Below are 23,667 nucleotides of genomic sequence, written 5' to 3' on the forward strand. Positions count from 1 at the left end.
GATCCTTGCTGGAAACAAGAGAGCAGGCCTTGTTTCAGATCAACTGCCCCTAGCAAGGAACGTCTGAGCACATCCATTCTTTTGCTCTCTAGCCCCTGGCTTGGGACTCACCCTCACTGGCTGAGGAGTGATGTTCTGCATACCAACGTTGCATAGAAGGTATGTTTGTGATTGGTTTGAGATGGGTGGGAGGTCAAGAGCAGGGAAAAGCAAGTCACCTTCACTTCTAGTCTCCTCTTCTATGCCTACCTGCCGTTCACTCACTCTGTCTTTGTTTCATTCTCTCCTTCCTCAACACCCCATCTCACTCACTGGCTCTATCATTTGTGCTCTTTCCCCTTGTTCTTCATTTCATAGTGGAAACATCTCTTGAATGGATCATTAGAAAATGAGGTTACATAAAATTAAAAATCTACTTATTGGAAACCAAAAATATCACAAGACTGAATGTAAGCCATTTCTTCAATAAAAGGGATTTTTTAGGCACCCCCCAAAAAACACATAAAACACCACTAGTGCTAGAAGAATATTATACAAGCTTGAAGACAGAATTGGGCAAATTCATTTGCAGTTGAAACTGAAGTTTGGTACTTATTCAGATATTATATGCACTGCCAATTTTTAGCTGAGATTATGAAGGAACGCAGAGACAAAATGGACTTAAAGTTTTGTCAGAAGTGGGATTCGAACCCACGCCTCCAGGAGAGACTGCGGCCTTAACGCAGCGCCTTAGACCACTCGGCCATCCTGACCACATGTTGCTTGTTCATCTACATAGTGAGAAAGATAGTGTGAACAAAAAAAACACACATCTTAGGCCATGAGTGGCTATAGCAAGAAAAAAACTCACTGCACTTTTCCAAAAAGACAACCATATAAGCCCATGTGAGGGAAATGATCTGATTTTCTCCCTCAAGAAAAAAGAAGATTAAACACAGGTTTGTCAGAAGTGGGATGTGAACCCACGCTTCCAAAAGAGACTGCGACCTGAACACAGCGCCTTAGACCACTCGGCCATCCTGACTTGCATTTGCAGCACCTTCCACAAGCCAGACAGCCATGCAAGTGGGGTACCGAAAAGGCATGCCCTCAATTTCTTTATCCCATTATAAGCATTTCCAACAGATCTTTGAACAATCCATACAGAGCAGTACCTATGAAGTACTCTTTAGACCTTTAAAGCGTACAAAGAGAAAGTGCTATTCACCAGCCACTTGAAGGGCGCAAAGCTGCTTTGAAATTGAGTCAACAGCCACATCTTGGCTGACTAAAGCAAATTCAACAAGGGAGCTCAATGTCACAACATAGGGTGGAATACGCAAATCTAAGCAGCCCCTGATCACAGCCCTGAGGAAATTGCTGTAAGTGTGCTGGAGTCCAGCTGTCTACCAGGTGCTTGGCATTCTTCCAAATTTGTATGGCCTGTCTGGCCAGGGAATACAAGTGAATGACTCTTCTAGATGAGCTCTTACATGGGTCATAAGCTCATTTGGTAAGTATTGCACTTTATCAGCAAGACTTTGTACAACAGAAATATATGAGAAACCCAAGCTCTCTTGACTAGACGAGGACAGAATAACGTCCCAGGTGAAGACGAACAGAAGCAACTTCCATCAGATGTTATCCTGATGAAGAAGATGATATCTCCAAAAGTCATTTCAGAAGTGGGATTCGAACCCACGCCTCCAGAGGAGACTGCGGCCTAAACACAGCGCCTTAGACCACTCGGCCATCCTGACAGTGAAGAGTCCTAAGAAATGTATAAAAGTCACTCAGAAATTTCTGCGTCCATGCACGCTTGAAATAATTTCAACCTTCAAACACAAGGTGCAACTTTTTGCACAGGACAATAAACACAGACGATCACATATGAAAGCATTTCATTTCACAGGTGTACTGTTTTTATGCTTTTAGAATAACTTATACCTCTCACCAGCTATTTAGGGTTCTGTAGCCTACTCACAAAATTACCTTGCCTGCGACCTTTCTCTCTATACACAAACAACTACTGCTCAGGAAGTAGGAAGGCAGAAGGTGGGGCAGTTTATGCAAATTTATGCTGGCAATGTGCCTTGCACATTCATGCAGAATTTCTAGATCCTTGCTGGAAACAAGAGAGCAGGCCTTGTTTCAGATCAACTGTCCCTAGCAAGGAACGTCTGAGCACATCCATTCTTTTGCTCTCTAGCCCCTGGCTTGGGACTCACCGTCACTGGCTGAGGAGTGAAGTTCTGCATACCAACGTTGCATAGAAGGTATGTTTGTGATTGGTTTGAGATGGGTGGGAGGTCAAGAGCAGGGAAAAGCAAGTCACTTTCACTTCTAGTCTCCTCTTCTATGCCTACCTGCCGTTCACTCACTCTGTCTTTGTTTCATTCTCTCCTTCCTCAACACCCCATCTCACTCACTCGCTCTATCATTTGTGCTCCTTCCCCTTGCTCTTCATTTCATAGTGGAAACATCTCTTGAATGGATCATTAGAAAATGAGGTTACATAAAATTAAAAATCTACTTATTGGAAACCAAAAATATCACAAGACTAAATGTAAGCCATTTCTTCAATAAAAGGGATTTTTTAGGCACCCCCCAAAAAACACATAAAACACCACTAGTGCTAGAAGAATATTATAAGAGCTTGAAGACAGAATTGGGCAAATTCATTTGCAGTTGAAACTGAAGTTTGGTACTTATTCAGATATTATATGCACTGCCAATTTTTAGCTGAGATTCTGAAGGAACGCAGAGACAAAATGGACTTAAAGGTTTGTCAGAAGTGGGATTCGAACCCACGCCTCCAGGAGAGACTGCGGCATTAACGCTGCGCCTTAGACCACTCGGCCATCCTGACCACATGTTGCTTGTCCATCTACATATTAAGAAAGATATTGTGAACAAAAAAAAACACACATCTTAGGCCAAAAGTGGCTATAGCAAGAATAAAACTCACTGCACTTTTCCAAAAAGACAACCATATAAGCCCATGTGAGGGAAATGATCTGATTTTCTTTCTCAAGAAAAAAGAAGATTAAACACAGGTTTGTCATAAGTGGGATTTGAACCCACGCCTCCAGAAGAGACTGCGACCTGAACGCAGGGCCTTAGACCACTCGGCCATCCTGACTTGCAGTTGCAGCACCTTCCACAAGCCAGACAGCCATGCAAGTTTGGTACCGAAAAGGCATGCCCTCAATTTATTTATCCCATTATAAGCATTTCCAACAGATCTTTGAACAATCCATACAGAGCAGTACCTATGAAGAACTCTTTAGACCTTTAAAGCGTACAAAGAGAAAGTGCTATTCACCAGCCACTTGAACGGCGCAAAGCTGCTTTGAAATTGAGTCAACAGCCACATCTTGGCTGACTAAAGCAAATTCAACAAGGGAGCTCAATGTCACAACATAGGGTGGAATACGCAAATCTAAGCAGCCCCTGATCACAGCCCTGAGGACATTGCTGTAAGTGTGCTGGAGTACAGTTGTCTACCAGGTGCTTGGCATTCTTCCAAATTTGCATGGCCTGTCTGGCCAGGGAATACAAGAGCATGACTCTTCTAGATGAGCTCTTACATGGGACCTAAGCTCATTTGGTAAGGATTGCACTTTATCAGCAAGACTTTGTACAACAGAAATATATGAGAAACCCAAGCTCTCTTGACTAGACGAGGACAGAATAACGTCCCAGGTGAAGACGAACAGATGCAACTTCCATCAGATGTTATCCTGATGAAGAAGATTATATCTCCAAAAGTCATGTCAGAAGTGGGATTCGAACCCACGCCTCCAGAGAAGACTGCAGCCTAAACACAGCGCCTTAGACCACTCGGCCATCCTGACAGTGGAGAGTCCTAAGAAATGTATAAAAGTCACTCAGAAATTTCTGCGTCCATGCACGCTTGAAATAATTTCAACCTTCAAACACAAGGTGCAACTTTTTGCACAGGACAATAAACACAGAAGATCACATATGAAAGCATTTCATTTCACAGGTGTACTGTTTTTATGCTTTTAGAATAACTTATACCTCTCACCAGCTATTTAGGGTTCTGTAGCCTACTCACAAAATTACCTTGCCTGCGACCTTTCTCTCTATACACAAACAACTACTGCTCAGGAAGTAGGAAGGCAGAAGGTGGGGCAGTTTATGCAAATTTATGCTGGCAATGTGCCTTGCACATTCATGCAGAATTTCTAGATCCTTGCTGGAAACAAGAGAGCAGGCCTTGTTTCAGATCAACTGTCCCTAGCAAGGAACGTCTGAGCACATCCATTCTTTTGCTCTCTAGCCCCTGGCTTGGGACTCACCCTCACTGGCTGAGGAGTGAAGTTCTGCATACCAACGTTGCATAGAAGGTATGTTTGTGATTGGTTTGAGATGGGTGGGAGGTCAAGAGCAGGGAAAAGCAAGTCACTTTCACTTCTAGTCTCCTCTTCTATGCCTACCTGCCGTTCACTCACTCTGTCTTTGTTTCATTCTCTCCTTCCTCAACACCCCATCTCACTCACTCGCTCTATCATTTGTGCTCTTTCCCCTTGCTCTTCATTTCATAGTGGAAACATCTCTTGAATGGATCATTAGAAAATGAGGTTACATAAAATTAAAAATCTACTTATTGGAAACCAAAAATATCATAAGACTGAATGTAAGCCATTTCTTCAATAAAAGGGATTTTTTAGGCACCCCCCAAAAAACACATAAAACACCACTAGTGCTAGAAGAATATTATAAGAGCTTGAAGACAGAATTGGGCAAATTCATTTGCAGTTGAAACTGAAGTTTGGTACTTATTCAGATATTATATGCACTGCCAATTTTTAGCTGAGATTCTGAAGGAACGCAGAGACAAAATGGACTTAAAGGTTTGTCAGAAGTGGGATTCGAACCCACGCCTCCAGGAGAGACTGCGGCCTTAACGCTGCGCCTTAGACCACTCGGCCATCCTGACCACATGTTGCTTGTCCATCTACATATTAAGAAAGATATTGTGAACAAAAAAAAACACACATCTTAGGCCATAAGTGGCTATAGCAAGAATAAAACTCACTGCACTTTTCCAAAAAGACAACCATATAAGCCCATGTGAGGGAAATGATTTGATTTTCTCCCTCAAGAAAAAAGAAGATTAAACACAGGTTTGTCATAAGTGGGATTTGAACCCACGCCTCCAGAAGAGACTGCGACCTGAACGCAGGGCCTTAGACCACTCGGCCATCCTGACTTGCAGTTGCAGCACCTTCCACAAGCCAGACAGCCATGCAAGTTTGGTACCGAAAAGGCATGCCCTCAATTTATTTATCCCATTATAAGCATTTCCAACAGATCTTTGAACAATCAATACAGAGCAGTACCTATGAAGAACTCTTTAGACCTTTAAAGCGTACAAAGAGAAAGTGCTATTCACCAGCCACTTGAACGGCGCAAAGCTGCTTTGAAATTGAGTCAACAGCCACATCTTGGCTGACTAAAGCAAATTCAACAAGGGAGCTCAATGTCACAACATAGGGTGGAATACGCAAATCTAAGCAGCCCCTGATCACAGCCCTGAGGACATTGCTGTAAGTGTGGTGGAGTACAGCTGTCTACCAGGTGCTTGGCATTCTTCCAAATTTGCATGGCCTGTCTGGCCAGGGAATACAAGAGCATGACTCTTCTAGATGAGCTCTTACATGGGACCTAAGCTAATTTGGTAAGGATTGCACTTTATCAGCAAGACATTGTACAACAGAAATATATGAGAAACCCAAGCTCTCTTGACTAGACGAGGACGGAATAACGTCCCAGGTGAAGACGAACAGATGCAACTTCCATCAGATGTTATCCTGATGAAGAAGATTATATCTCCAAAAGTCATGTCAGAAGTGGAATTCGAACCCACACCTCCAGAGGAGAGTGCGGCCTAAACACAGCGCCCTAGACCACTCGGCCATCCTGACAATGAAGAGTCCTAAGAAATGTATAAAAGTCACTCTGAAATTTCTGCGTCCATGCAAGCTTGAAATAATTTCAACCTTCAAACACAAGGTGCAACTTTTTGCACAGGACAATAAACACAGAAGATCACATATGAAAGCATTTCATTTCACAGGTGTACTGTTTTTATGCTTTTAGAATAACTTATACCTCTCACCAGCTATTTAGGGTTCTGTATCCTACTCACAAAATTACCTTGCCTGCGACCTCTCTCTTTATACACAAACAACTACTGCTCAGGAAGTAGGAAGGCAGAAGGTGGGGCAGTTTATGCAAATTTATGCTGTCAATGTGCCTTGCAGATTCATGCAGAATTTGTAGATCCTTGCTGGAAACAAGAGAGCAGGCCTTGTTTCAGATCAACTGTCCCTAGCAAGGAACGTCTGAGCATATCTATTCTTTTGCTCTCTAGCCCCTGGCTTGGGACTCACCCTCACTGGCTGAGGAGTGAAGTTCTGCATACCAACGTTGCATAGAAGGTATGTTTGTGATTGGTTTGAGATGGGTGGGAGGTCAAGAGCAGGGAAAAGCAAGTCACCTTCACTTCTAGTCTCCTCTTCTATGCCTACCTGCTGTTCACTCACTCTGTCTTTGTTTCATTCTCTCCTTCCTCAACACCCCATCTCACTCACTGGCTCTATCATTTGTGCTCTTTCCCCTTGCTCTTCATTTCATAGTGGAAACATCTCTTGAATGGATCATTAGAAAATGAGGTTACATAAAATTAAAAATCTACTTATTGGAAACCAAAAATATCACAAGACTGAATGTAAGCCATTTCTTCAATAAAAGGGATTTTTTAGGCACCCCCCAAAAAACACATAAAACACCACTAGTGCTAGAAGAATATTATACAAGCTTGAAGACAGAATTGGGCAAATTCATTTGCAGTTGAAACTGAAGTTTGGTACTTATTCAGATATTAAAAGCACTGCCAATTTTTAGCTGAGATTCTGAAGGAACGCAGAGACAAAATGGACTTAAAGGTTTGTCAGAAGTGGGATTCGAACCCACGCCTCCAGGAGAGACTGCGGCCTTAACGCTGCGCCTTAGACCACTCGGCCATCCTGACCACATGTTGCTTGTCCATCTACATATTAAGAAAGATATTGTGAACAAAAAAAACACACATCTTAGGCCATGAGTGGCTATAGCAAGAAAAAAACTCACTGCACTTTTCCAAAAAGACAACCATATAAGCCCATGTGAGGGAAATGATCTGATTTTCTCCCTCAAGAAAAAAGAAGATTAAACACAGGTTTGTCAGAAGTGGGATTTGAACCCACGCCTCCAGAAGAGACTGCGACCTAAACGCAGCGCCTTAGACCACTCGGCCATCCTGACTTGCATTTGCAGCACCTTCCACAAGCCAGACAGCCATGCAAGTGGGGTACCGAAAAGGCATGCCCTCAATTTATTTATCCCATTATAAGCATTTCCAACAGATCTTTGAACAATCCATACAGAGCAGTACCTATGAAGAACTCTTTAGACCTTTAAAGCGTACAAAGAGAAAGTGCTATTCACCAGCCACTTGAACGGCCCAAAGCTGCTTTGAAATTGAGTCAACAGCCACATCTTGGCTGACTAAAGCAAATTCAACAAGGGAGCTCAATGTCACAACATAGGGTGGAATACGCAAATCTAAGCAGCCCCTGATCACAGCCCTGAGGACATTGCTGTAAGTGTGCTGGAGTACAGTTGTCTACCAGGTGCTTGGCATTCTTCCAAATTTGCATGGCCTGTCTGGCCAGGGAATACAAGAGCATGACTCTTCTAGATGAGCTCTTACATGGGACCTAAGCTCATTTGGTAAGGATTGCACTTTATCAGCAAGACTTTGTACAACAGAAATATATGAGAAACCCAAGCTCTCTTGACTAGACGAGGACGGAATAACGTCCCAGGTGAAGACGAACAGATGCAACTTCCATCAGATGTTATCCTGATGAAGAAGATTATATCTCCAAAAGTCATGTCAGAAGTGGGATTCGAACCCACGCCTCCAGAGAAGACTGCGGCCTAAACACAGCGCCTTAGACCACTCGGCCATCCTGACAGTGGAGAGTCCTAAGAAATGTATAAAAGTCACTCAGAAATTTCTGCGTCCATGCACGCTTGAAACAATTTCAACCTTCAAACACAAGGTGCAACTTTTTGCACAGGACAATAAACACAGAAGATCACATATGAAAGCATTTCATTTCACAGGTGTACTGTTTTTATGCTTTTAGAATAACTTATACCTCTCACCAGCTATTTAGGGTTCTGTAGCCTACTCACAAAATTACCTTGCCTGCGACCTTTCTCTCTATACACAAACAACTACTGCTCAGGAAGTAGGAAGGCAGAAGGTGGGGCAGTTTATGCAAATTTATGCTGGCAATGTGCCTTGCACATTCATGCAGAATGTCTAGATCCTTGCTGGAAACAAGAGAGCAGGCCTTGTTTCAGATCAACTGTCCCTAGCAAGGAACGTCTGAGCACATCCATTCTTTTGCTCTCTAGCCCCTGGCTTGGGACTCACCCTCACTGGTTGAGGAGTGAAGTTCTGCATACCAACGTTGCATAGAAGGTATGTTTGTGATTGGTTTGAGATGGGTGGGAGGTCAAGAGCAGGGAAAAGCAAGTCACTTTCACTTCTAGTCTCCTCTTCTATGCCTACCTGCCGTTCACTCACTCTGTCTTTGTTTCATTCTCTCCTTCCTCAACACCCCATCTCACTCACTCGCTCTATCATTTGTGCTCTTTCCCCTTGCTCTTCATTTCATAGTGGAAACATCTCTTGAATGGATCATTAGAAAATGAGGTTACATAAAATTAAAAATCTACTTATTGGAAACCAAAAATATCACAAGACTGAATGTAAGCCATTTCTTCAATAAAAGGGATTTTTTAGGCACCCCCCAAAAAACACATAAAACACCACTAGTGCTAGAAGAATATTATAAGAGCTTGAAGACAGAATTGGGCAAATTCATTTGCAGTTGAAACTGAAGTTTGGTACTTATTCAGATATTATATGCACTGCCAATTTTTAGCTGAGATTCTGAAGGAACGCAGAGACAAAATGGACTTAAAGGTTTGTCAGAAGTGGGATTCGAACCCACGCCTCCAGGAGAGACTGCGGCCTTAACGCTGCGCCTTAGACCACTCGGCCATCCTGACCACATGTTGCTTGTCCATCTACATATTAAGAAAGATATTGTGAACAAAAAAAACCACACATCTTAGGCCATAAGTGGCTATAGCAAGAATAAAACTCACTGCACTTTTCCAAAAAGACAACCATATAAGCCCATGTGAGGGAAATGATTTGATTTTCTCCCTCAAGAAAAAAGAAGATTAAACACAGGTTTGTCATAAGTGGGATTTGAAACCACGCCTCCAGAAGAGACTGCGACCTAAACGCAGCGCCTTAGACCACTCGGCCATCCTGACTTGCATTTGCAGCACCTTCCACAAGCCAGACAGCCATGCAAGTGGGGTACCGAAAAGGCATGCCCTCAATTTATTTATCCCATTATAAGCATTTCCAACAGATCTTTGAACAATCCATACAGAGCAGTACCTATGAAGAACTCTTTAGACCTTTAATGAGTACAAAGAGAAAGTGCTATTCACCAGCCACTTGAACGGCCCAAAGCTGCTTTGAAATTGAGTCAATAGCCACATCTTGGCTGACTAAAGCAAATTCAACAAGGGATCTCAATGTCACAACATAGGGTGGAATTAGCAAATCTAAGCAGCCCCTGATCACTGCCCTGAGGAAATTGCTGTAAGTGTGCTGGAGTCCAGCTGTCTACCAGGTGCTTGGCATTCTTCCAAATTTGTATGGCCTGTCTGGCCAGGGATTACAAGAGCATGACTCTTCTAGATGAGCTCTTACATGGGTCATAAGCTCATTTGGTAAGGATTGCACTTTATCAGCAAGACTTTGTACAACAGAAATATATGAGAAACCCAAGCTCTCTTGACTAGACGAGGACGGAATAACGTCCCAGGTGAAGACGAACAGATGCAACTTCCATCAGATGTTATCCTGATGAAGAAGATTATATCTCCAAAAGTCATGTCAGAAGTGGGATTCGAACCCACGCCTCCAGAGAAGACTGCGGCCTAAACACAGCGCCTTAGACCACTCGGCCATCCTGACAGTGGAGAGTCCTAAGAAATGTATAAAAGTCACTCAGAAATTTCTGCGTCCATGCAAGCTTGAAATAATTTCAACCTTCAAACACAAGGTGCAACTTTTTGCACAGGACAATAAACACAGAAGATCACATATGAAAGCATTTCATTTCACAGGTGTACTGTTTTTATGCTTTTAGAATAACTTATACCTCTCACCAGCTATTTAGGGTTCTGTATCCTACTCACAAAATTACCTTGCCTGCGACCTCTCTCTTTATACACAAACAACTACTGCTCAGGAAGTAGGAAGGCAGAAGGAGGGGCAGTTTATGCAAATTTATGCTGTCAATGTGCCTTGCAGATTCATGCAGAATTTCTAGATCCTTGCTGGAAACAAGAGAGCAGGCCTTGTTTCAGATCAACTGTCCCTAGCAAGGAACGTCTGAGCACATCCATTCTTTTGCTCTCTAGCCCCTGGCTTGGGACTCACCCTCACTGGCTGAGGAGTGATGTTCTGCATACCAACGTTGCATAGAAGGTATGTTTGTGATTGGTTTGAGATGGGTGGGAGGTCAAGAGCAGGGAAAAGCAAGTCACCTTCACTTCTAGTCTCCTCTTCTATGCCTACCTGCCGTTCACTCACTCTGTCTTTGTTTCATTCTCTCCTTCCTCAACACCCCATCTCACTCACTGGCTCTATCATTTGTGCTCTTTCCCCTTGTTCTTCATTTCATAGTGGAAACATCTCTTGAATGGATCATTAGAAAATGAGGTTACATAAAATTAAAAATCTACTTATTGGAAACCAAAAATATCACAAGACTGAATGTAAGCCATTTCTTCAATAAAAGGGATTTTTTAGGCACCCCCCAAAAAACACATAAAACACCACTAGTGCTAGAAGAATATTATACAAGCTTGAAGACAGAATTGGGCAAATTCATTTGCAGTTGAAACTGAAGTTTGGTACTTATTCAGATATTATATGCACTGCCAATTTTTAGCTGAGATTATGAAGGAACGCAGAGACAAAATGGACTTAAAGTTTTGTCAGAAGTGGGATTCGAACCCACGCCTCCAGGAGAGACTGCGGCCTTAACGCAGCGCCTTAGACCACTCGGCCATCCTGACCACATGTTGCCTGTTCATCTACATAGTGAGAAAGATAGTGTGAACAAAAAAAACACACATCTTAGGCCATGAGTGGCTATAGCAAGAAAAAAACTCACTGCACTTTTCCAAAAAGACAACCATATAAGCCCATGTGAGGGAAATGATCTGATTTTCTCCCTCAAGAAAAAAGAAGATTAAACACAGGTTTGTCAGAAGTGGGATGTGAACCCACGCTTCCAAAAGAGACTGCGACCTGAACACAGCGCCTTAGACCACTCGGCCATCCTGACTTGCATTTGCAGCACCTTCCACAAGCCAGACAGCCATGCAAGTGGGGTACCGAAAAGGCATGCCCTCAATTTCTTTATCCCATTATAAGCATTTCCAACAGATCTTTGAACAATCCATACAGAGCAGTACCTATGAAGTACTCTTTAGACCTTTAAAGCGTACAAAGAGAAAGTGCTATTCACCAGCCACTTGAAGGGCGCAAAGCTGCTTTGAAATTGAGTCAACAGCCACATCTTGGCTGACTAAAGCAAATTCAACAAGGGAGCTCAATGTCACAACATAGGGTGGAATACGCAAATCTAAGCAGCCCCTGATCACAGCCCTGAGGAAATTGCTGTAAGTGTGCTGGAGTCCAGCTGTCTACCAGGTGCTTGGCATTCTTCCAAATTTGTATGGCCTGTCTGGCCAGGGAATACAAGTGAATGACTCTTCTAGATGAGCTCTTACATGGGTCATAAGCTCATTTGGTAAGTATTGCACTTTATCAGCAAGACTTTGTACAACAGAAATATATGAGAAACCCAAGCTCTCTTGACTAGACGAGGACAGAATAACGTCCCAGGTGAAGACGAACAGAAGCAACTTCCATCAGATGTTATCCTGATGAAGAAGATGATATCTCCAAAAGTCATTTCAGAAGTGGGATTCGAACCCACGCCTCCAGAGGAGACTGCGGCCTAAACACAGCACCTTAGACCACTCGGCCATCCTGACAGTGAAGAGTCCTAAGAAATGTATAAAAGTCACTCAGAAATTTCTGCGTCCATGCACGCTTGAAATAATTTCAACCTTCAAACACAAGGTGCAACTTTTTGCACAGGACAATAAACACAGACGATCACATATGAAAGCATTTCATTTCACAGGTGTACTGTTTTTATGCTTTTAGAATAACTTATACCTCTCACCAGCTATTTAGGGTTCTGTAGCCTACTCACAAAATTACCTTGCCTGCGACCTTTCTCTCTATACACAAACAACTACTGCTCAGGAAGTAGGAAGGCAGAAGGTGGGGCAGTTTATGCAAATTTATGCTGGCAATGTGCCTTGCACATTCATGCAGAATTTCTAGATCCTTGCTGGAAACAAGAGAGCAGGCCTTGTTTCAGATCAACTGTCCCTAGCAAGGAACGTCTGAGCACATCCATTCTTTTGCTCTCTAGCCCCTGGCTTGGGACTCACCGTCATTGGCTGAGGAGTGAAGTTCTGCATACCAACGTTGCATAGAAGGTATGTTTGTGATTGGTTTGAGATGGGTGGGAGGTCAAGAGCAGGGAAAAGCAAGTCACTTTCACTTCTAGTCTCCTCTTCTATGCCTACCTGCCGTTCACTCACTCTGTCTTTGTTTCATTCTCTCCTTCCTCAACACCCCATCTCACTCACTCGCTCTATCATTTGTGCTCCTTCCCCTTGCTCTTCATTTCATAGTGGAAACATCTCTTGAATGGATCATTAGAAAATGAGGTTACATAAAATTAAAAATCTACTTATTGGAAACCAAAAATATCACAAGACTGAATGTAAGCCATTTCTTCAATAAAAGGGATTTTTTAGGCACCCCCCAAAAAACACATAAAACACCACTAGTGCTAGAAGAATATTATAAGAGCTTGAAGACAGAATTGGGCAAATTCATTTGCAGTTGAAACTGAAGTTTGGTACTTATTCAGATATTATATGCACTGCCAATTTTTAGCTGAGATTCTGAAGGAACGCAGAGACAAAATGGACTTAAAGGTTTGTTAGAAGTGGGATTCGAACCCACGCCTCCAGGAGAGACTGCGGCATTAACGCTGCGCCTTAGACCACTCGGCCATCCTGACCACATGTTGCTTGTCCATCTACATATTAAGAAAGATATTGTGAACAAAAAAAAACACACATCTTAGGCCAAAAGTGGCTATAGCAAGAATAAAACTCACTGCACTTTTCCAAAAAGACAACCATATAAGCCCATGTGAGGGAAATGATCTGATTTTCTCCCTCAAGAAAAAAGAAGATTAAACACAGGTTTGTCATAAGTGGGATTTGAACCCACGCCTCCAGAAGAGACTGCGACCTGAACGCAGGGCCTTAGACCACTCGGCCATCCTGACTTGCAGTTGCAGCACCTTCCACAAGCCAGACAGCCATGCAAGTTTGGTACCGAAAAGGCATGCCCTCAATTTATTTATCCCATTATAAGCATTTCCAACAGATCTTTGAACAATCCATACAGAGCAGTACCTATGAAGAACTCTTTAGACCTTTAAAGCGTACAAAGAGAAAGTGCTATTCACCAGCCACTTGAACGGCGCAAAGCTGCTTTGAAATTGAGTCAACAGCCACATCTTGGCTGACTAAAGCAAATTCAACAAGGGAGCTCAATGTCACAACATAGGGTGGAATACGCAAATCTAAGCAGCCCCTGATCACAGCCCTGAGGACATTGCTGTAAGTGTGCTGGAGTACAGTTGTCTACCAGGTGCTTGGCATTCTTCCAAATTTGCATGTCCTGTCTGGCCAGGGAATACAAGAGCATGACTCTTCTAGATGAGCTCTTACATGGGACCTAAGCTCATTTGGTAAGGATTGCACTTTATCAGCAAGACTTTGTACAACAGAAATATATGAGAAACCCAAGCTCTCTTGACTAGACGAGGACGGAATAACGTCCCAGGTGAAGACGAACAGATGCAACTTCCATCAGATGTTATCCTGATGAAGAAGATTATATCTCCAAAAGTCATGTCAGAAGTGGGATTCGAACCCACGCCTCCAGAGAAGACTGCGGCCTAAACACAGCGCCTTAGACCACTCGGCCATCCTGACAGTGGAGAGTCCTAAGAAATGTATAAAAGTCACTCAGAAATTTCTGCGTCCATGCACGCTTGAAATAATTTCAACCTTCAAACACAAGGTGCAACTTTTTGCACAGGACAATAAACACAGAAGATCACATATGAAAGCATTTCATTTCACAGGTGTTCAGTTTTTATGCTTTTAGAATAACTTATACCTCTCACCAGCTATTTAGGGTTCTGTATCCTACTCACAAAATTACCTTGCCTGCGACCTTTCTCTCTATACACAAACAACTACTGCTCAGGAAGTAGGAAGGCAGAAGGTGGGGCAGTTTATGCAAATTTATGCTGGCAATGTGCCTTGCACATTCATGCAGAATTTCTAGATCCTTGCTGGAAACAAGAGAGCAGGCCTTGTTTCAGATCAACTGTCCCTAGCAAGGAACGACTGAGCACATCCATTCTTTTGCTCTCTAGCCCCTGGCTTGGGACTCACCCTCACTGGCTGAGGAGTGAAGTTCTGCATACCAACCTTGCATAGAAGGTATGTTTGTGATTGGTTTGAGATGGGTGGGAGGTCCAGAGCAGGGAAAAGCAAGTCACTTTCACTTCTAGTCTCCTCTTCTATGCCTACCTGCCGTTCACTCACTCTGTCTTTGTTTCATTCTCTCCTTCCTCAACACCCCATCTCACTCACTCGCTCTATCATTTGTGCTCTTTCCCCTTGCTCTTCATTTCATAGTGGAAACATCTCTTGAATGGATCATTAGAAAATGAGGTTACATAAAATTAAAAATCTACTTATTGGAAACCAAAAATATCACAAGACTGAATGTAAGCCATTTCTTCAATAAAAGGGATTTTTTAGGCACCCCCCAAAAAACACATAAAACACCACTAGTGCTAGAAGAATATTATACAAGCTTGAAGACAGAATTGGGCAAATTCATTTGCAGTTGAAACTGAAGTTTGGTACTTATTCAGATATTAAAAGCACTGCCAATTTTTAGCTGAGATTCTGAAGGAACGCAGAGACAAAATGGACTTAAAGGTTTGTCAGAAGTGGGATTCGAACCCACGCCTCCAGGAGAGACCGCGGCCTTAACGCTGCGCCTTAGACCACTCGGCCATCCTGACCACATGTTGCTTGTCCATCTACATATTAAGAAAGATATTGTGAACAAAAAAAACACACATCTTAGGCCATGAGTGGCTATAGCAAGAAAAAAACTCACTGCACTTTTCCAAAAAGACAACCATATAAGCCCATGTGAGGGAAATGATCTGATTTTCTCCCTCAAGAAAAAAGAAGATTAAACACAGGTTTGTCAGAAGTGGGATTTGAACCCACACCTCCAGAAGAGACTGCGACCTAAACGCAGCGCCTTAGACCACTCGGCCATCCTGACTTGCATTTGCAGCACCTTCCACAAGCCAGACAGCCATGCAAGTGGGGTACCGAAAAGGCATGCCCTCAATTTATTTATCCCATTATAAGCATTTCCAACAGATCTTTGAACAATCCATACAGAGCAGTACCTATGAAGAACTCTTTAGACCTTTAATGAGTACAAAGAGAAAGTGCTATTCACCAGCCACTTGAACGGCCCAAAGCTGCTTTGAAATTGAGTCAATAGCCACATCTTGGCTGACTAAAGCAAATTCAACAAGGGATCTCAATGTCACAACATAGGGTGGAATTAGCAAATCTAAGCAGCCCCTGATCACTGCCCTGAGGAAATTGCTGTAAGTGTGCTGGAGTCCAGCTGTCTACCAGGTGCTTGGCATTCTTCCAAATTTGTATGGCCTGTCTGGCCAGGGATTACAAGAGCATGACTCTTCTAGATGAGCTCTTACATGGGTCATAAGCTCATTTGGTAAGGATTGCACTTTATCAGCAAGACTTTGTACAACAGAAATATATGAGAAACCCAAGCTCTCTTGACTAGACGAGGACGGAATAACGTCCCAGGTGAAGACGAACAGATGCAACTTCCATCATATGTTATCCTGATGAAGAAGATTATATCTCCAAAAGTCATGTCTGAAGTGGGATTCGAACCCACGCCTCCAGAGAAGACTGCGGCCTAAACACAGCGCCTTAGACCACTCGGCCATTCTGACAGTGGAGAGTCCTAAGAAATGTATAAAAGTCACTCAGAAATTTCTGCGTCCATGCAAGCTTGAAATAATTTCAACCTTCAAACACAAGGTGCAACTTTTTGCACAGGACAATAAACACAGAAGATCACATATGAAAGCATTTCATTTCACAGGTGTACTGTTTTTATGCTTTTAGAATAACTTATACCTCTCACCAGCTATTTAGGGTTCTGTATCCTACTCACAAAATTACCTTGCCTGCGACCTCTCTCTTTATACACAAACAACTACTGCTCAGGAAGTAGGAAGGCAGAAGGAGGGGCAGTTTATGCAAATTTATGCTGTCAATGTGCCTTGCAGATTCATGCAGAATTTCTAGATCCTTGCTGGAAACAAGAGAGCAGGCCTTGTTTCAGATCAACTGTCCCTAGCAAGGAACGTCTGAGCACATCCATTCTTTTGCTCTCTAGCCCCTGGCTTGGGACTCACCCTCACTGGCTGAGGAGTGATGTTCTGCATACCAACGTTGCATAGAAGGTATGTTTGTGATTGGTTTGAGATGGGTGGGAGGTCAAGAGCAGGGAAAAGCAAGTCACCTTCACTTCTAGTCTCCTCTTCTATGCCTACCTGCCGTTCACTCACTCTGTCTTTGTTTCATTCTCTCCTTCCTCAACACCCCATCTCACTCACTGGCTCTATCATTTGTGCTCTTTCCCCTTGTTCTTCATTTCATAGTGGAAACATCTCTTGAATGGATCATTAGAAAACGAGGTTACATAAAATTAAAAATCTACTTATTGGAAACCAAAAATATCACAAGACTGAATGTAAGCCATTTTTCAATAAAAGGGATTTTTTAGGCACCCCCCAAAAAACACATAAAACACCACTAGTGCTAGAAGAATATTATACAAGCTTGAAGACAGAATTGGGCAAATTCATTTGCAGTTGAAACTGAAGTTTGGTACTTATTCAGATATTATATGCACTGCCAATTTTTAGCTGAGATTCTGAAGGAACGCAGAGACAAAATGGACTTAAAGTTTTGTCAGAAGTGGGATTCGAACCCACGCCTCCAGGAGAGACTGCGGCCTTAACGCAGCGCCTTAGACCACTCGGCCATCCTGACCACATGTTGCTTGTTCATCTACATAGTGAGAAAGATAGTGTGAACAAAAAAAACGCACATCTTAGGCCATGAGTGGCTATAGCAAGAAAAAAACTCACTGCACTTTTCCAAAAAGACAACCATATAAGCCCATGTGAGGGAAATGATCTGATTTTCTCCCTCAAGAAAAAAGAAGATTAAACACAGGTTTGTCAGAAGTAGGATGTGAACCCACGCTTCCAAAAGAGACTGCGACCTGAACACAGCGCCTTAGACCACTCGGCCATCCTGACTTGCATTTGCAGCACCTTCCACAAGCCAGACAGCCATGCAAGTGGGGTACCGAAAAGGCATGCCCTCAATTTATTTATCCCATTATAAGCATTTCCAACAGATCTTTGAACAATCCATACAGAGCAGTACCTATGAAGAACTCTTTAGACCTTTAATGAGTACAAAGAGAAAGTGCTATTCACCAGCCACTTGAACGGCCCAAAGCTGCTTTGAAATTGAGTCAATAGCCACATCTTGGCTGACTAAAGCAAATTCAACAAGGGATCTCAATGTCACAACATAGGGTGGAATTAGCAAATCTAAGCAGCCCCTGATCACTGCCCTGAGGAAATTGCTGTAAGTGTGCTGGAGTCCAGCTGTCTACCAGGTGCTTGGCATTCTTCCAAATTTGTATGGCCTGTCTGGCCAGGGATTACAAGAGCATGACTCTTCTAGATGAGCTCTTACATGGGTCATAAGCTCATTTGGTAAGGATTGCACTTTATCAGCAAGACTTTGTACAACAGAAATATATGAGAAACCCAAGCTCTCTTGACTAGACGAGGACGGAATAACGTCCCAGGTGAAGACGAACAGATGCAACTTCCATCAGATGTTATCCTGATGAAGAAGATTATATCTCCAAAAGTCATGTCAGAAGTGGGATTCGAACCCACGCCTCCAGAGAAGACTGCGGCCTAAACACAGCGCCTTAGACCACTCGGCCATCCTGACAGTGGAGAGTCCTAAGAAATGTATAAAAGTCACTCAGAAATTTCTGCGTCCATGCAAGCTTGAAATAATTTCAACCTTCAAACACAAGGTGCAACTTTTTGCACAGGACAATAAACACAGAAGATCACATATGAAAGCATTTCATTTCACAGGTGTACTGTTTTTATGCTTTTAGAATAACTTATACCTCTCACCAGCTATTTAGGGTTCTGTATCCTACTCACAAAATTACCTTGCCTGCGACCTCTCTCTTTATACACAAACAACTACTGCTCAGGAAGTAGGAAGGCAGAAGGAGGGGCAGTTTATGCAAATTTATGCTGTCAATGTGCCTTGCAGATTCATGCAGAATTTCTAGATCCTTGCTGGAAACAAGAGAGCAGGCCTTGTTTCAGATCAACTGTCCCTAGCAAGGAACGTCTGAGCACATCCATTCTTTTGCTCTCTAGCCCCTGGCTTGGGACTCACCCTCACTGGCTGAGGAGTGATGTTCTGCATACCAACGTTGCATAGAAGGTATGTTTGTGATTGGTTTGAGATGGGTGGGAGGTCAAGAGCAGGGAAAAGCAAGTCACCTTCACTTCTAGTCTCCTCTTCTATGCCTACCTGCCGTTCACTCACTCTGTCTTTGTTTCATTCTCTCCTTCCTCAACACCCCATCTCACTCACTGGCTCTATCATTTGTGCTCTTTCCCCTTGTTCTTCATTTCATAGTGGAAACATCTCTTGAATGGATCATTAGAAAACGAGGTTACATAAAATTAAAAATCTACTTATTGGAAACCAAAAATATCACAAGACTGAATGTAAGCCATTTTTCAATAAAAGGGATTTTTTAGGCACCCCCCAAAAAACACATAAAACACCACTAGTGCTAGAAGAATATTATACAAGCTTGAAGACAGAATTGGGCAAATTCATTTGCAGTTGAAACTGAAGTTTGGTACTTATTCAGATATTATATGCACTGCCAATTTTTAGCTGAGATTCTGAAGGAACGCAGAGACAAAATGGACTTAAAGTTTTGTCAGAAGTGGGATTCGAACCCACGCCTCCAGGAGAGACTGCGGCCTTAACGCAGCGCCTTAGACCACTCGGCCATCCTGACCACATGTTGCTTGTTCATCTACATAGTGAGAAAGATAGTGTGAACAAAAAAAACGCACATCTTAGGCCATGAGTGGCTATAGCAAGAAAAAAACTCACTGCACTTTTCCAAAAAGACAACCATATAAGCCCATGTGAGGGAAATGATCTGATTTTCTCCCTCAAGAAAAAAGAAGATTAAACACAGGTTTGTCAGAAGTAGGATGTGAACCCACGCTTCCAAAAGAGACTGCAACCTGAACACAGCGCCTTAGACCACTCGGCCATCCTGACTTGCATTTGCAGCACCTTCCACAAGCCAGACAGCCATGCAAGTGGGGTACCGAAAAGGCATGCCCTCAATTTCTTTATCCCATTATAAGCATTTCCAACAGATCTTTGAACAATCCATACAGAGCAGTACCTATGAAGTACTCTTTAGACCTTTAAAGCGTACAAAGAGAAAGTGCTATTCACCAGCCACTTGAAGGGCGCAAAGCTGCTTTGAAATTGAGTCAACAGCCACATCTTGGCTGACTAAAGCAAATTCAACAAGGGAGCTCAATGTCACAACATAGGGTGGAATACGCAAATCTAAGCAGCCCCTGATCACAGCCCTGAGGAAATTGCTGTAAGTGTGCTGGAGTCCAGCTGTCTACCAGGTGCTTGGCATTCTTCCAAATTTGTATGGCCTGTCTGGCCAGGGAATACAAGTGAATGACTCTTCTAGATGAGCTCTTACATGGGTCATAAGCTCATTTGGTAAGTATTTCACTTTATCAGCAAGACTTTGTACAACAGAAATATATGAGAAACCCAAGCTCTCTTGACTAGACGAGGACAGAATAACGTCCCAGGTGAAGACGAACAGAAGCAACTTCCATCAGATGTTCTCCTGATGAAGAAGATGATATCTCCAAAAGTCATTTCAGAAGTGGGATTCGAACCCACGCCTCCAGAGGAGACTGCGGCCTAAACACAGCGCCTTAGACCACTCGGCCATCCTGACAGTGAAGAGTCCTAAGAAATGTATAAAAGTCACTCAGAAATTTCTGCGTCCATGCACGCTTGAAATAATTTCAACCTTCAAACACAAGGTGCAACTTTTTGCACAGGACAATAAACACAGACGATCACATATGAAAGCATTTCATTTCACAGGTGTACTGTTTTTATGCTTTTAGAATAACTTATACCTCTCACCAGCTATTTGGGGTTCTGTAGCCTACTCACAAAATTACCTTGCCTGCGACCTTTCTCTCTATACACAAACAACTACTGCTCAGGAAGTAGGAAGGCAGAAGGTGGGGCAGTTTATGCAAATTTATGCTGGCAATGTGCCTTGCACATTCATGCAGAATTTCTAGATCCTTGCTGGAAACAAGAGAGCAGGCCTTGTTTCAGATCAACTGTCCCTAGCAAGGAACGTCTGAGCACATCCATTCTTTTGCTCTCTAGCCCCTGGCTTGGGACTCACCGTCACTGGCTGAGGAGTGAAGTTCTGCATACCAACGTTGCATAGAAGGTATGTTTGTGATTGGTTTGAGATGGGTGGGAGGTCAAGAGCAGGGAAAAGCAAGTCACTTTCACTTCTAGTCTCCTCTTCTATGCCTACCTGCCGTTCACTCACTCTGTCTTTGTTTCATTCTCTCCTTCCTCAACACCCCATCTCACTCACTCGCTCTATCATTTGTGCTCCTTCCCCTTGCTCTTCATTTCATAGTGGAAACATCTCTTGAATGGATCATTAGAAAATGAGGTTACATAAAATTAAAAATCTACTTATTGGAAACCAAAAATATCACAAGACTGAATGTAAGCCATTTCTTCAATAAAAGGGATTTTTTAGGCACCCCCCAAAAAACACATAAAACACCACTAGTGCTAGAAGAATATTATAAGAGCTTGAAGACAGAATTGGGCAAATTCATTTGCAGTTGAAACTGAAGTTTGGTACTTATTCAGATATTATATGCACTGCCAATTTTTAGCTGAGATTCTGAAGGAACGCAGAGACAAAATGGACTTAAAGGTTTGTCAGAAGTGGGATTCGAACCCACGCCTCCAGGAGAGACTGCGGCCTTAACGCTGCGCCTTAGACCACTCGGCCATCCTGCCCACATGTTGCTTGTCCATCTACATATTAAGAAAGATATTGTGAACAAAAAAAAACACACATCTTAGGCCAAAAGTGGCTATAGCAAGAATAAAACTCACTGCACTTTTCCAAAAAGACAACCATATAAGCCCATGTGAGGGAAATGATCTGATTTTCTCCCTCAAGAAAAAAGAAGATTAAACACAGGTTTGTCATAAGTGGGATTTGAACCCACGCCTCCAGAAGAGACTGCGACCTGAACGCAGGGCCTTAGACCACTCGGCCATCCTGACTTGCAGTTGCAGCACCTTCCACAAGCCAGACAGCCATGCAAGTTTGGTACCGAAAAGGCATGCCCTCAATTTATTTATCCCATTATAAGCATTTCCAACAGATCTTTGAACAATCCATACAGAGCAGTACCTATGAAGAACTCTTTAGACCTTTAAAGCGTACAAAGAGAAAGTGCTATTCACCAGCCACTTGAACGGCGCAAAGCTGCTTTGAAATTGAGTCAACAGCCACATCTTGGCTGACTAAAGCAAATTCAACAAGGGAGCTCAATGTCACAACATAGGGTGGAATACGCAAATCTAAGCAGCCCCTGATCACAGCCCTGAGGACATTGCTGTAAGTGTGCTGGAGTACAGTTGTCTACCAGGTGCTTGGCATTCTTCCAAATTTGCATGGCCTGTCTGGCCAGGGAATACAAGAGCATGACTCTTCTAGATGAGCTCTTACATGGGACCTAAGCTCATTTGGTAAGGATTGCACTTTATCAGCAAGACTTTGTACAACAGAAATATATGAGAAACCCAAGCTCTCTTGACTAGACGAGGACGGAATAACGTCCCAGGTGAAGACGAACAGATGCAACTTCCATCAGATGTTATCCTGATGAAGAAGATTATATCTCCAAAAGTCATGTCAGAAGTGGGATTCGAACCCACGCCTCCAGAGAAGACTGCGGCCTAAACACAGCGACTTAGACCACTCGGCCATCCTGACAGTGGAGAGTCCTAAGAAATGTATAAAAGTCACTCAGAAATTTCTGCGTCCATGCACGCTTGAAATAATTTCAACCTTCAAACACAAGGTGCAACTTTTTGCACAGGACAATAAACACAGAAGATCACATATGAAAGCATTTCATTTCACAGGTGTTCAGTTTTTATGCTTTTAGAATAACTTATACCTCTCACCAGCTATTTAGGGTTCTGTATCCTACTCACAAAATTACCTTGCCTGCGACCTTTCTCTCTATACACAAACAACTACTGCTCAGGAAGTAGGAAGGCAGAAGGTGGGGCAGTTTATGCAAATTTATGCTGGCAATGTGCCTTGCACATTCATGCAGAATTTCTAGATCCTTGCTGGAAACAAGAGAGCAGGCCTTGTTTCAGATCAACTGTCCCTAGCAAGGAACGACTGAGCACATCCATTCTTTTGCTCTCTAGCCCCTGGCTTGGGACTCACCCTCACTGGCTGAGGAGTGAAGTTCTGCATACCAACCTTGCATAGAAGGTATGTTTGTGATTGGTTTGAGATGGGTGGGAGGTCAAGAGCAGGGAAAAGCAAGTCACTTTCACTTCTAGTCTCCTCTTCTATGCCTACCTGCCGTTCACTCACTCTGTCTTTGTTTCATTCTCTCCTTCCTCAACACCCCATCTCACTCACTCGCTCTATCATTTGTGCTCTTTCCCCTTGCTCTTCATTTCATAGTGGAAACATCTCTTGAATGGATCATTAGAAAATGAGGTTACATAAAATTAAAAATCTACTTATTGGAAACGAAAAATATCACAAGACTGAATGTAAGCCATTTCTTCAATAAAAGGGATTTTTTAGGCACCCCCCAAAAAACACATAAAACACCACTAGTGCTAGAAGAATATTATACAAGCTTGAAGACAGAATTGGGCAAATTCATTTGCAGTTGAAACTGAAGTTTGGTACTTATTCAGATATTAAAA

At 42.9% G+C, this 23,667-nt stretch overlaps 20 non-coding genes across 20 annotated transcripts; all 20 read right to left on the reverse strand.

The window, feature by feature from the left end:
* Positions 1-669: 669 nt before the first annotated feature.
* TRNAL-AAG (transfer RNA leucine (anticodon AAG)) lies at positions 670-752 on the reverse strand. Its single transcript has one exon. It is a non-coding gene; the product is annotated as a tRNA-Leu (tRNA).
* A 904-nt stretch (positions 753-1,656) lies between these two features.
* TRNAL-UAG (transfer RNA leucine (anticodon UAG)) lies at positions 1,657-1,739 on the reverse strand. The gene has a single exon. It is a non-coding gene; the product is annotated as a tRNA-Leu (tRNA).
* Positions 1,740-3,753: 2,014 nt separating this feature from the next.
* Positions 3,754-3,836, reverse strand: TRNAL-UAG (transfer RNA leucine (anticodon UAG)). Its single transcript has one exon. It is a non-coding gene; the product is annotated as a tRNA-Leu (tRNA).
* Positions 3,837-4,862: 1,026 nt separating this feature from the next.
* TRNAL-AAG (transfer RNA leucine (anticodon AAG)) lies at positions 4,863-4,945 on the reverse strand. The gene has a single exon. It is a non-coding gene; the product is annotated as a tRNA-Leu (tRNA).
* Positions 4,946-6,959: 2,014 nt separating this feature from the next.
* On the reverse strand, positions 6,960-7,042 carry TRNAL-AAG (transfer RNA leucine (anticodon AAG)). The gene has a single exon. It is a non-coding gene; the product is annotated as a tRNA-Leu (tRNA).
* A 189-nt stretch (positions 7,043-7,231) lies between these two features.
* Positions 7,232-7,314, reverse strand: TRNAL-UAG (transfer RNA leucine (anticodon UAG)). The gene has a single exon. It is a non-coding gene; the product is annotated as a tRNA-Leu (tRNA).
* A 632-nt stretch (positions 7,315-7,946) lies between these two features.
* TRNAL-UAG (transfer RNA leucine (anticodon UAG)) lies at positions 7,947-8,029 on the reverse strand. Its single transcript has one exon. It is a non-coding gene; the product is annotated as a tRNA-Leu (tRNA).
* Positions 8,030-9,055: 1,026 nt separating this feature from the next.
* On the reverse strand, positions 9,056-9,138 carry TRNAL-AAG (transfer RNA leucine (anticodon AAG)). Its single transcript has one exon. It is a non-coding gene; the product is annotated as a tRNA-Leu (tRNA).
* A 905-nt stretch (positions 9,139-10,043) lies between these two features.
* TRNAL-UAG (transfer RNA leucine (anticodon UAG)) lies at positions 10,044-10,126 on the reverse strand. Its single transcript has one exon. It is a non-coding gene; the product is annotated as a tRNA-Leu (tRNA).
* Positions 10,127-11,152: 1,026 nt separating this feature from the next.
* TRNAL-AAG (transfer RNA leucine (anticodon AAG)) lies at positions 11,153-11,235 on the reverse strand. Its single transcript has one exon. It is a non-coding gene; the product is annotated as a tRNA-Leu (tRNA).
* Positions 11,236-12,139: 904 nt separating this feature from the next.
* TRNAL-UAG (transfer RNA leucine (anticodon UAG)) lies at positions 12,140-12,222 on the reverse strand. Its single transcript has one exon. It is a non-coding gene; the product is annotated as a tRNA-Leu (tRNA).
* Positions 12,223-14,236: 2,014 nt separating this feature from the next.
* Positions 14,237-14,319, reverse strand: TRNAL-UAG (transfer RNA leucine (anticodon UAG)). Its single transcript has one exon. It is a non-coding gene; the product is annotated as a tRNA-Leu (tRNA).
* A 1,026-nt stretch (positions 14,320-15,345) lies between these two features.
* TRNAL-AAG (transfer RNA leucine (anticodon AAG)) lies at positions 15,346-15,428 on the reverse strand. The gene has a single exon. It is a non-coding gene; the product is annotated as a tRNA-Leu (tRNA).
* A 189-nt stretch (positions 15,429-15,617) lies between these two features.
* On the reverse strand, positions 15,618-15,700 carry TRNAL-UAG (transfer RNA leucine (anticodon UAG)). Its single transcript has one exon. It is a non-coding gene; the product is annotated as a tRNA-Leu (tRNA).
* Positions 15,701-16,332: 632 nt separating this feature from the next.
* On the reverse strand, positions 16,333-16,415 carry TRNAL-UAG (transfer RNA leucine (anticodon UAG)). Its single transcript has one exon. It is a non-coding gene; the product is annotated as a tRNA-Leu (tRNA).
* A 1,025-nt stretch (positions 16,416-17,440) lies between these two features.
* On the reverse strand, positions 17,441-17,523 carry TRNAL-AAG (transfer RNA leucine (anticodon AAG)). The gene has a single exon. It is a non-coding gene; the product is annotated as a tRNA-Leu (tRNA).
* A 904-nt stretch (positions 17,524-18,427) lies between these two features.
* On the reverse strand, positions 18,428-18,510 carry TRNAL-UAG (transfer RNA leucine (anticodon UAG)). The gene has a single exon. It is a non-coding gene; the product is annotated as a tRNA-Leu (tRNA).
* A 1,025-nt stretch (positions 18,511-19,535) lies between these two features.
* On the reverse strand, positions 19,536-19,618 carry TRNAL-AAG (transfer RNA leucine (anticodon AAG)). Its single transcript has one exon. It is a non-coding gene; the product is annotated as a tRNA-Leu (tRNA).
* A 904-nt stretch (positions 19,619-20,522) lies between these two features.
* On the reverse strand, positions 20,523-20,605 carry TRNAL-UAG (transfer RNA leucine (anticodon UAG)). The gene has a single exon. It is a non-coding gene; the product is annotated as a tRNA-Leu (tRNA).
* A 2,014-nt stretch (positions 20,606-22,619) lies between these two features.
* Positions 22,620-22,702, reverse strand: TRNAL-UAG (transfer RNA leucine (anticodon UAG)). Its single transcript has one exon. It is a non-coding gene; the product is annotated as a tRNA-Leu (tRNA).
* Positions 22,703-23,667: the final 965 nt, after the last annotated feature.

This window comes from Lissotriton helveticus, chromosome 8 (assembly GCF_964261635.1).
Source record: "Lissotriton helveticus chromosome 8, aLisHel1.1, whole genome shotgun sequence".
Lineage (NCBI taxonomy): Eukaryota > Metazoa > Chordata > Amphibia > Caudata > Salamandridae > Lissotriton > Lissotriton helveticus.